This window comes from Moschus berezovskii, chromosome 1, assembly GCF_049115385.1.
Source record: "Moschus berezovskii isolate FMDL1 chromosome 1, NW_MosBer_1.0, whole genome shotgun sequence".
Taxonomy (NCBI): domain Eukaryota; kingdom Metazoa; phylum Chordata; class Mammalia; order Artiodactyla; family Moschidae; genus Moschus; species Moschus berezovskii.
In genome coordinates this window covers 60,728,697-60,739,946 of record NC_142460.1, presented here as the reverse complement: position 1 = coordinate 60,739,946, position 11,250 = coordinate 60,728,697, and the positions used below count along the sequence as shown (strand labels likewise).

Sequence of the window (11,250 nt, the reverse complement as noted above, 5' to 3'; positions counted from 1 at the left end):
TTTCCTATTTGGAACCAGTCTGTTCCATGTCCAGTTCTGACTGTTGCTTCCTGACCGGCATACAGGTTTCTCAAGAGGCAGGTCAGGTGCTCTGGTATTCCCATCTCTTTCAGAATTTTCCACAGTTTATTGTGATCCACACAGTCAAAGGCTTTGGCATAGTCAATGAAGCAGAAATAGATGTTTTTCTGGAACTCTCTTGCTTTCTCCATGATCCAGCGTATATGTGCTCGCTTCTGCAGCACATATACTAAAATTGGAACGATACAGAGAAGATTAACATGGCCCCTGCACAAGGATGACACACAAATTTGTGAAGCTCTTTTTTGGCTTACACTAAAACCTTTGACTGTGTGGATCACAATAAACTCTGGAAAATTCTTAAAGAAATGGGAATACCAGACCACTTTACCTGCCTCCTGATAAACCTCTATTCAGGTCAAGAAGCAACAGTTAGAACCAGACATGGAACAGATTGATTCCAAATTGGGAAAGGAGTATATGTCAAGAGTGTATATTGTCACCTTACTTTTTTAACTTTATATGCAGGGTACATCTTGCAAAATGTTGGCCTGGAATGAAGCACAAGCTGGAATCAAGATTGCCAGGAGAAATATTAATAACTTCAGATATGCAGACGACACCACCCTTATGGCAGAAAGTGAAGAAGAACTAAAGAGCCTCTTGATGATGGTGAAATGGGAGAGTGAAAAAGCTGGCTTAAAACTCAACATTCAAAAAATGAAGATCATGGCATCTAGTCCTATCACTTCAAGGCAAATAGATGGGGAAACAATGGAAACAGTGAGAGAAGAGACTTTATTTTCTTGGGCTCCAGAATCACTGCAGATGGCGATTGCAGCCATGAAATTAAAAGACGCTTGCTCCTTGGAAGAAAAGCTATAACCAACTTAGACAGCATATTAAAGAGCAGAGACATTACTTTGTCAACAAAGGTCCATCTAGTCAGTGAGAGTTGGACTATAAAGAAAGTTGCACACCAAAGAATTGATGCTTTTGAACTGTGGTGTTGGAGAAAACTCTTGAGAGTCCCTTGGACTGCAAGGAGATCCAACCAGTCCATCCAAAAGGAAATCAGTCCTGAATATTCACTGAAAGGACTGATTCTGAAGCTGAAGCTCCTATACTTTGGCTGGCTGATGTGAAGAAATGACTCCATTGTAAAGACCCTGATGCTGGGGAAGATTGAAGGCAGGAGGAAAAGGGGATGACAGAGGATGAGATGGTTGGATGGCATCACCGACTCAATGAACATGAGTTTGAGGGAGCTCCGGGTGATGGTGAAGGGCAGGGAAGCTCAGCGTGCTGTAGTTAATGGGGCCACAAAGAGTTGAGCACCACTGAGTGACTGAACAACATGTTGATTTTAATAATTCTTTTAAAATTTTGAATAATACTCTTTTATCAGATATGCCTTTTTAAATTTTTTCCCTAATCCTTGACTTGTCTCTTCTCTGACAGTATCTTATAATTAGAAACTTTCAGTTCAGTTCAGTTTGTTCATTCAGTCCAGTTTTGTCATTCATTTGTGTTCGACTCTTTCTGATTCTTTGAGACTTTTAATTTTAATGAAATCCAGATTAATGATTTTTCATAGATTCTGCCTTTTTTGGCTTATCTAAAAAATGCTCCTAAGCCTAAGATCATTTCTGTTCTTTTCAATATATTTGAAAAGCAAATTGACAAAATGTGTCAAAAGTGAATTTTTAAATTGACTTCCATCAGCCCATAATTTGACTTATATTTGTGATATTTTATAGCAAGTGAATTGGTTAAATAATAAATTTTTGATTACATGCAAAAATAGAAGAATTCTTGGTTAAATGTCACTTTCTAATCTGGGTGCTGGGAAAGGATATTTGGGAATGTAACTGTTTTCAAATTACCTTTAAACTCTATACATCAAAAATACATGCCCCCTCCAAACACACATACACAGATAGTTTCTTCCTTATTTAGAACTGAACTCTTTCCTTTAGTCCATCTGAATCTTGATTTTGAGGTTGAGAGTGTTAGAGGAGAAGGAAACAGTTGTTGACTCTTTTGAACTTCTTTAGGGCATACAAACTCCACCCTGATAGTCACTTCTTTAGTATGTTAAAATGCTTTTATATTATTTCATATATGCATTATTTCCCCATCTTCTAGATGCAAATTTCCTCTGTAGTACAATAAGACTTTTTTTTTTTTTTTTTTTACTAATTTTCAAATTTTATTGTATTCATCACTGGGTTAAGATAAAAAAAATCTGAGCATGAGTAGTCACCCTGTGTCAGGTGCTCTTCAGGAAAAGAAAGGATGGAAAGAAGCCAGGTTATTGTATGTCTCACTGAGACCACTTATTTTTTAGAGTAAGTTTATTGGGTAAGAAGATAAAGCATAAGAAAAACTTGAGTAGAAGACAGAGAATAAAGAATGGAAATGATTATTTCCCAGAGTAGAGATCACTGAAAATTAGTACTTAGTGTATGGGGATTGTAAAGCAATGAATACTTACCACCAAGACATGATTTTAAGACGATTAATATGAATCCAGGAAAGGTAGCTATGATGACAAGAATTCAAATAAACCTCAGGGGATATGTTTGGGAAAATGGTCCTCAAATCAACAAGAAAGTGAAGGCTTAATTAAAAGTTTCTCATTAGTCAAGAAATTTAAAAATCTGATTAATATTAATGTATTTAACTAATAATCAGATTTACTAATAAATATTTTATTCAGTTGTCAGAAAAACACTTGTTCCAATCACATTAGTCTCTCATAAAATATTTAATTAAAATTTTGCAGGTAATTTCTAAAATGATCTAATTTATTTAAAAACATTAAAAGCTGTTTTCAATAATTTGTAATTGAACTAGCAGAAAACTTTTTCTGTTCAACCATTAATAGATTTGAGTCATATTTAACTCTAAATCTCTATTGTAAGACTTTTCTATTTGAGGAATGTTGAACTCCATTATGTATGGAGAGGTTTTTATAGAATTACAGCTATGCTGTCTATTTGGACTTAGATAACTCTATAAACAACTTAATCTGGAGAAGATTAAGCCTAGAGGATGATATTGCAATTCTAAGTGAGCTTAGTTTGTGTGATAATTATGAATCTCCAGGTTTACTATAGAATCTTAATTACAAAGAGCCTTCCTATCTGAGTTCTGAACAGATGTCTAATAATTATCAGCAGAATTCTGGATATTTACTGTTTATATATAACATCTAATTAAATCTATTTTTTGCATTTCATGCTACTTGATAGTTTTATTTACAAAATTTCCTTTCAAGCCTGAGTGACTTCTTTCTGATGCAAGTTTAATTCTTGTAAAGCTAAGGTTTTGATCAATGACAATTAGAAGCTTTCTAGACAAGCCAAACTCTATCACATTTCTTTATTGTGTTTTCTAACTCATACAGTTGACATGCAGCAGTTATTTGTTGCTTGTAATTTTCTTGTGAGAAATCATATTGTTAAAAATACATTTTCTACTTTAACTATATCTAAATCATTTTGAAACAGATAATTTAGATGCTGGCTTTACTGTGTTTCAGTTTTATTTATAAATATTTATTTAAATAAAGCAATAATACCATAGAACAACATAAAATTTTAAAAGTGTATGTATAATATATAAACTTAAAATTAATTATATAAGTGCATTCATTTTTCTCAGTTTTCACTCATTAATTTTTGAAACAATTATCTAGATAAGACAATTTATAAACAAGGGAAAAGGTTATTTTTAATAAAGGGGAGAAACTATACAAATTTTTCTCCTTGGTCTTTATCTGAGGAACATAAAATGCTCCTTCAGAAGCAAGGGATAATGGGCAATGAGTGCATCAATGTGTACCCTGACTTACCAATGAAAACAACTGAGAAAATAGTTAAAAGTAATGTTTATACACTTACCTGAGTCTTTAAATGCTCGGGACTGGTGTACTGGGATGAACCAGAGGGATGGAATGGGGAGGGAGATGGGAGGGGGATTCAAGATAGGGAACACACGTACACCCGGGGCAGATTCATGTCAATGTATGGCAAAATCAATACAATAATGTAAAGTAAATAAAATAAAATAAAAATCCAAAAAAATAATTATTTCTTTTATTTTTGGCTGCACTGGATCCTCTTTTTTTATTTTACAATATTATATTGGTTGGTTTTGCCATACATTGACATGAATCTACCCGGGTGTACATGAGTTCCCCCTCCTGAACCCCCCTCCCACCTCCCTCCTACCCTTATCCTTCCTCTGGGTCATCCCTCAATACCAGCCCCTAGCATCCTGTAACATGCATCGACCCTGAACTGGCAAATTGTTTCACATATGATAATATACATGTTTCAATGCCATTCTCCCAAACCATCCTACCCTCACCCTCTTCCACAGAGTCCCAAAGACTGTTTTATATATCTGTGTCTCTTTTGCTGTCTCGTATACATTTGCATCTTTCTAAATTCCATATATATGCGTTAGTATATTGTATTGGTGTTTTTCTTTCTGGCTTACTTCACTCTGTATAATAGGCTCCAGTTTCATCCACCTCATTAGAACTGGTTCAAATGCATTCTTTTTGATGGCTGAAAAATACTCCATTGTGTATATATACCAAAGTTTTCTTATCCATTCGTCTGCAGATGGACATCTAGGTTGCTTCCATGTCCTGGCTATTATAAACAGTGCTGCAATGAACATTGGAGTATATGTGTCTCTTTCAATTCTGGATTCCTTCGTGTGTATGCCCAGCAGTGTGATTGCTGGATCATATGGCAGTTCTATTTCCAGTTTTTTGAGGAATCTCCACACTGTTCTCCATAGTGGCTGTATTAGTTTGCATTCCCACCAACAGTGTAGGAGGTTTCCCTTCTCTCCACACCCTCTCCAGCATTTATTGCATGTAGACTTTTGGATAACAGTCATTCTGACTGGTGTGAAATGGTATCTCATTGTGGTTTTGATTTGCATTTCTCTGATTATGAGGGATGTTGAGCACTTTTTCATGTGTTTGCTAGCCATCTTTATGTCTTCTTTGGAGAAATGTCTGTTTAGTTTTTTGGTCCATTTTTTGATTGGGTCATTTATTTTTCTGGAATTGAGCTGCAGGAGCTGCTTGTATATTTTGGAGATTAATCCTTTATCAGTTGCTTCATTTGCTATTATTTTCTCCCATTCTGAAGGCTGTTTTTTCACCTTGCTTATAGTTTCCTTGCTGTGCAGAAGCTTTTGATTTTAATTAGGTCCCATTTGTTTATTTTTGCTTTTATTTCCAATATTCTGAGGTGGGTCTTGGATAATCCTGCTGTGATTTATGTCGGAGAGTGTTTTGCCTACGTTCTCCTCTAGGAGTTATAGTTTCTGGTCTTACATTTAGCTCTCTAATCCATTTTGAGTTTATTTTGGTGTATGGTGTTAGGAAGTGCTCTAGTTTTATTCTTTTACAAGTGGCTGACCAGTTTTCCCAGCACCACTTGTTAAAGAGACTGTCTTTTCTCCATTTTATATTCTTGCCTCCTTTGTCAAAGATGAGGTGTCCATAGGTGCGTGGATTTATCTCTGGGATTTCTATTTTGTTCCACTGATCTATATTTCTGTCTTTATGCCAGTACCATACTGTCTCGATGACTGTGGCTTTGTAGTAGAGCCTGAAGTCTGGCAGGTTCATTCCCCCAGTTCCATTCTTCTTCCTCAAGATTGCTTTGGCTATTCGAGGTTTTTTGTATTTCCATACAAATTGTGAGATAATTTGTTCTAGCTCTGTGAAAAATATCGTTGGTAGCTTGATAGGGATTGCAATGAATGTAAAGATTACGTTGGGTAGTATACTCATATTTACAATATTTATTCTTCCAATCCATGAACACGGTATATTTCTCCATCTATTAGTGTCCTCTTTGATTACTTTCAGCAGTGTTTTATAGTTTTCTATGTACAAGTCTTTTGTTTCCTTAGGTAGATATATTCCTAAGGATTTAATTATTTTTGTTGCAACAGTGAATGAAATAGTTTCCTTAATTACTCTTTCTATTTTCTCATTATTAGTGTATAGGAATGCAAGTGATTTATGTGTGTTGATTTTATATCCTGCAACGTTACTGTAATCATTGAGTAGCTCTAGTAGTTTTCTGGTAGAGTCTTTAGGGTTTTCTGTGTAGAGGATCATGTCATCAGCGAACAGTGAAAGTTTTACTTCTTCTTTTCCAATTTGTATTCCTTTTATGTCTTTTTCTGCTCTGATTGCGATAGCCAAAACTTTCAGAACTATGATGAATAGTAGTGGTGAGAGTGGGCATCCTTGTCTTGTTCCTGACTTTAGGGGAAATGCTTTCAGTTTTTCACCGTTGAAGATAATGTTTGCTGTGGGTTTGTCATATAGAGCTTTTATTATGTTGAGATATGTCCCTTCTATTCCCACTTTCTGGAGGGTTTTTATCATAAATGGATGTTGAATTTTGTCGAAGGCTTTCTCCACATCTATTGAGATAATCATATGATTTTTATTTTTCAGTTTGTTAATGTGTTGCATTACGTTAATTGATTTGCGGATATTGAAGAATTCTTGCCTTCCTGGGATAAAGCCCACTTGGTCATGATGTATGATCTTCTTAATGTGTTGTTGGGTTCTGATTGCTAGAATTTTGTTAAGGATTTTTGCATCTATGTTCATCAGTGATATTGGCCTGTAGTTTTCTTTTTTTGTGGGGTCTTTACCAGGTTTTGGGATTAGGGTGATGGTGACCTCATAGAATGAGTTAGGAAGTTTCCCTTCCTCAGCAATTTTCTGGAAGAGTTTGAGTAGAATAGGTGTTAGCTCTTCTCTAAATTTTTGGAAGAATTCATCTGTGAAGCCGTCTGAAGCTGGGCTTTTGTTTGCTGGAAGATTTCTGATTACATCTTCTATTTCCGTGCTTGTGATAGGTCTATTCAGATTTTCTATTTCTTCCTGGTTCAGTTTTGGCAAGGTGTACTTTTCTAGGAATTTGTCCATTTCTTCCAGGTTATTCATTTTATTGCCATATAATTGCTGATAGTATTCTCTAAAAATCCTTTGTATTTCTGTGTTGTCTGTTGTGATCTCTCCATTTTCATTTCTAATTTTATTGATTTGGTTCTTCTCCCTTTGTTTCTTGATGACTCTGGCTAGTGGTTTTCAATTTTATTTACCTTCTCCAAGAACCAGCTTTTGGCTTTGTTGATTTTTGCTATGGTCTCTTTTGTTTCTTTTGCATTTATCTCTGCCCTAATTTTTACGATTTCTTTCCTTCTACTTACCCTGGGGTTCTTCATTTCTTCCTTTTCTAGTTTCTTTAGATGTAGCTGGATGGCATCACCTACTCGATGGACATGAGTTTGAGTGAACTCTGGGAGTTGGTGATAGACAGGGAGGCCTGGTGTGCTGTGGGTCATGGGGTCGCTAAGAGTCGGACACGACTGAGCAACTGAATACACACACACAGGGTTAGGTTACTTAGTTGTCTTTTTTCTTGTTTCTTGAGGTGTGCCTGTATTGCAGTTAACTTTCCACTTAGCACTGCTTTTACTGTGTCCCATAGGTTTTGGATTGTTGTGTTTTCATTTTCATTCATTTCTATGCATATTTTGATTTCTCTTTTGATTTCTTCTATGATTTGTTCATTATTTAGCAGCATGTTGTTCAGCCTCCATATGTTGGCATTTTTAATGTTTTTTTCTCCCGTAATTGAGATCTAATCTTACTGCATTGTGGTCAGAAAAGATGTTTGAAATTATTTCAATTTTTTTGAATTTACCAACGCTAGATTTATGGCCCAGGATGAGATCTATCCTGGAAAATGTTCCATGTGCGCTTGAGGAAAAGGTGAAATTCATTGTTTTGTGGTGAAATGTCCTATAGAGAGCTATTAGGTCTACCTGGTGTATTGAATCATTTAAAGTTTGTGTTTCCTTGTTAATTTTCTGTTTAGTTGATCTATCTATAGATGTAAGTGGGGTATTAAAATTTCCCACTATTATTGTATTGTTGTTAATTTCCACTTTCATACTTGTTAGTAATTGTCTTACATATTGCATGGCCCTATATTGGGTGCATAAATATTTATAATTATTATATCTTCTTCTTGGATTGATCCTTTGATTATTATGTAGTTTCCTTCTTTGTCTCTTTTCACAGCCTTTGTTTTAAAGTCTATTTTATCTGATATGAGTATTGCTACTCTTGTTTTCTTTTGGTCTCTATTTGCATGGAATATCTTTTTCCAGCCCTTCACTTTCAGTCTGTATGTGTCCCTCATTTTGAAGTGGGTCTCTTTTAGACAACATATATGGGGGTCTTGTTTTTGTATCCATTCAGCCAGCCTTTGTCTTTTGGTTGGGGCATTCAACCCATTTACGTTTAAGGTAATTATTGATAAGTATGATCCCGTTGCCATTTTCTTTATTGCTTTGGGTTTGAGTTTATACACTCTTTCTGTGTTTCCTGTCTAGACAAGATCCTTTAGCATTTGTTGGAGAGCTGGTTTGGTGATGCTGAATTCTCTCAGCTTTTGCTTGTCTGTAGCTTTTGATTTCTCCTTCATATTTGAATGAGATCCTTGCTGGGTGCAGTAATCTGGGCTGTAGGTTATTTTCTTTCATCACTTTAAGTATGTCTTGTCATTCCCTCCTGGCCTGAAGAGTTTCTGTTGAAAGATCAGCTGTTATCCTTACGGGAATCCCCTTGTGTGTCATTTGCTGCTTTTCCCTTGCTTCTTTTAATATTTGTTCTTTGTGTTTGATCTTTGTTAATTTGATTAATATGTGTCTTGGAGTATTTCGCCCTGGGTTTATCCTGTTGGGGATTCTCTGGGTTTCTAGGACTTGGGTGATTATTTCTTTCCCCATTTTAGGGAAGTTTTCAACTATTATCTCCTCAAGTATTCTCTTATGGTATTTCTTTATGTCTTCTTCTTCTGGGATTCCTATATTTCGAATGTTGGAGCATTTAACATTGTCCCAGAGGTCTCTAATATTGTCCTCATTTCTTTTAATTTTTTTTTTAATTTTCCTCTCTGTTTTATTTATTTCTACAATTCTATCTTCTAGCTCACTTATCCTGTCCTTTGCCTCCGTTATTCTACTGTTTGTTCCCTCCAGAGTGTTTCTGATCTCATCTATTGCATTATTCATTGTATATATATTGACTCTTTTTTTATTTCCTCTAAGTCCTTATTAAACCTTTCTTCCATCTTCTCAATCCTTTTCTCCAGGTTATTTATCTGTAACTCCATTTTGCTTTCAAGATTTTGAATCATTTTCACCATCAAAATTCGAAATTCTTTATCAGGTAGATTCCCTGTATCTTCCTCTTTTGTTTGTGTTAGTGGGCATTTATCTTGTTCCTTTATTTGCTGGGTATTTCTCTGCCTCTTCATCTTGCTTATATCACTTTGTTTGGGGTGGCCTTTCCCTCTTCTGGCCGTTTGTGAAGTTCTCTTTATTATGTAGTTTCCTCGCTGTGTATGGGGTTGGACGGGTGACTTGTCAAGGTTCCCTGGTTAGGGAAACTTGTATCGGTGTTCTGGTGGGTGGAGCTGGATTTCTTCTCTCTGGAGTACAATGAAGTGTCCAGTAATGATTTTAAGATGTCAGTAGGTTTGGAGTGACTTTGGGCAGCCTGTATATTGAAGCTCAGGGCTATTTTCCTGTGTTGCTGGAAAGTTTGGTGGTATGTCTTGCTCTGGAACTTGTTGACCCTTGGGTGGTGCTTTGTTTTAGTGTAGGTATGGAGATGTATGATGAGCTCCTATCGATTAATGTTCCCTGGAGTCAGGATTTCTCTGGTGTTCTCAGGATGCGGGCTTAAGCCTCTTGCCTCTGGTTTTTGGTCTTATTCTTGGAGTGGCCTCTAGACTTCTCTATCTGTCATTTCCAAGGTGGTTCCCTCTGTTTTAGCTTCTGTTTGCTTGTCTCTTCAGTGTCTAATTTCTGCCCTGATATTAGGGGGCAGGTGGACACTTTTTAAGGCTCAGTTGTTCATTCCTGTTCTGGGAAGGGAGGAACGCTGCAGACAAATATATCTGGCGTCTGTGGGGAGTGGTCGCAGAGTCTCGGCCACAGTGGGTCGTGTGTTGTTCCAGTCTAAACTGCAAAGACTCTAGGTTGCTCTGCTAGGAACTGTCTGAGGCCAGCGCTGGGTTGTATACACTTCCCAGGTCTGAGCATCTCAAGTTCAGTTTTTCAGGTACTCCATGAGTTGACTCACTGGAAAAGACTCTGATGCTGGGAAAGGTTGGGGGCGGGAGAAGAAGCAGACGACCGAGAATGAGATGGCTGGATGGCATCACCGAATCTGTGGACATGAGTTTGAGTGAGCTCCGGGAGTTGGTGATGGACAGGGAGGCCTGGTGTGCTGTGATTCGTGGGGTCGCGGAGAGTCAGACACGACTGAGCGACTGAACTGAACTGAACTGAACTGACAAAGGCGCAGACTTGGCTGGATCTGCGTTTGTGCCTTCCCTGGTCCGAGCAGCTCAGCTGACCAGGTGTTTGGCGAGCGCAGTCGCTGGAATTATCGCCTCCCCATTCCCTGCTACTCGGTTTTCTGGGTGTAAACTGGCGCACGTTCTCAGGAGGATATCGACTGACCTGAGCCCAAGAAATCTTGATTAGCAACAAGCCTGCCTGCAGTTTGGTATCGGATGCCTTTCTGGGGCCACGGTTGACCCTCCGGCTCTGGCTGCCCTCCCTGCCTGTCTTGGCGGGGGATGGGTGATGGGCTGACTGCAGCCAACTCACTCTGCTCAGATCTTTGTTCCGTGAGCGGGTCTGGTGGAGTCTTAGGTTAGAGCTTTCCGCCTTTTCGTGGGGAAGCTATCCCAGTCTGCTTTGCTATCTCCAGTTAGTTCTCTAAGATTGTTCTCACGGCATTAAAGCCCAGTTCTCTCTCTATGCAGTTCAGCCAGCTCCTCCCTACCCAGCCCCACTTGCTAATAGCATATGCAGGCGTCTGCACTGCTTCTCTGCTGGGAGTTACCGTTTGCCGGGTAATCTGTGGGTTTTATTTGAGGTTCCAAGGCTCACCACAGATTTGCCAGTGAGAGTGTTTCCTGGTGTTTGGAAACTTCTCTCTTTTTAAAGCCTCCCTTCCTGGGACGGAGCTCCGTCCTTACCTCTTTTGTCTCTCTTCTTATCTTTTATGTTTTTTCCTACCTCCTTTTGAAGACAATGGGCTGCTTTTCTGGGTGTCTGATGTCCTCTGCCAGCATTCAGAAGTTG

At 37.8% G+C, this 11,250-nt stretch overlaps 1 non-coding gene across 1 annotated transcript; it reads left to right on the top strand.

Annotated features, from left to right (window-relative positions):
- The first annotated feature begins 226 nt into the window (after positions 1 to 226).
- Positions 227 to 328, top strand: LOC129554022 (U6 spliceosomal RNA). Its single transcript, XR_008685551.1, has one exon. It is a non-coding gene; the product is annotated as a U6 spliceosomal RNA (small nuclear RNA).
- Positions 329 to 11,250: the final 10,922 nt, after the last annotated feature.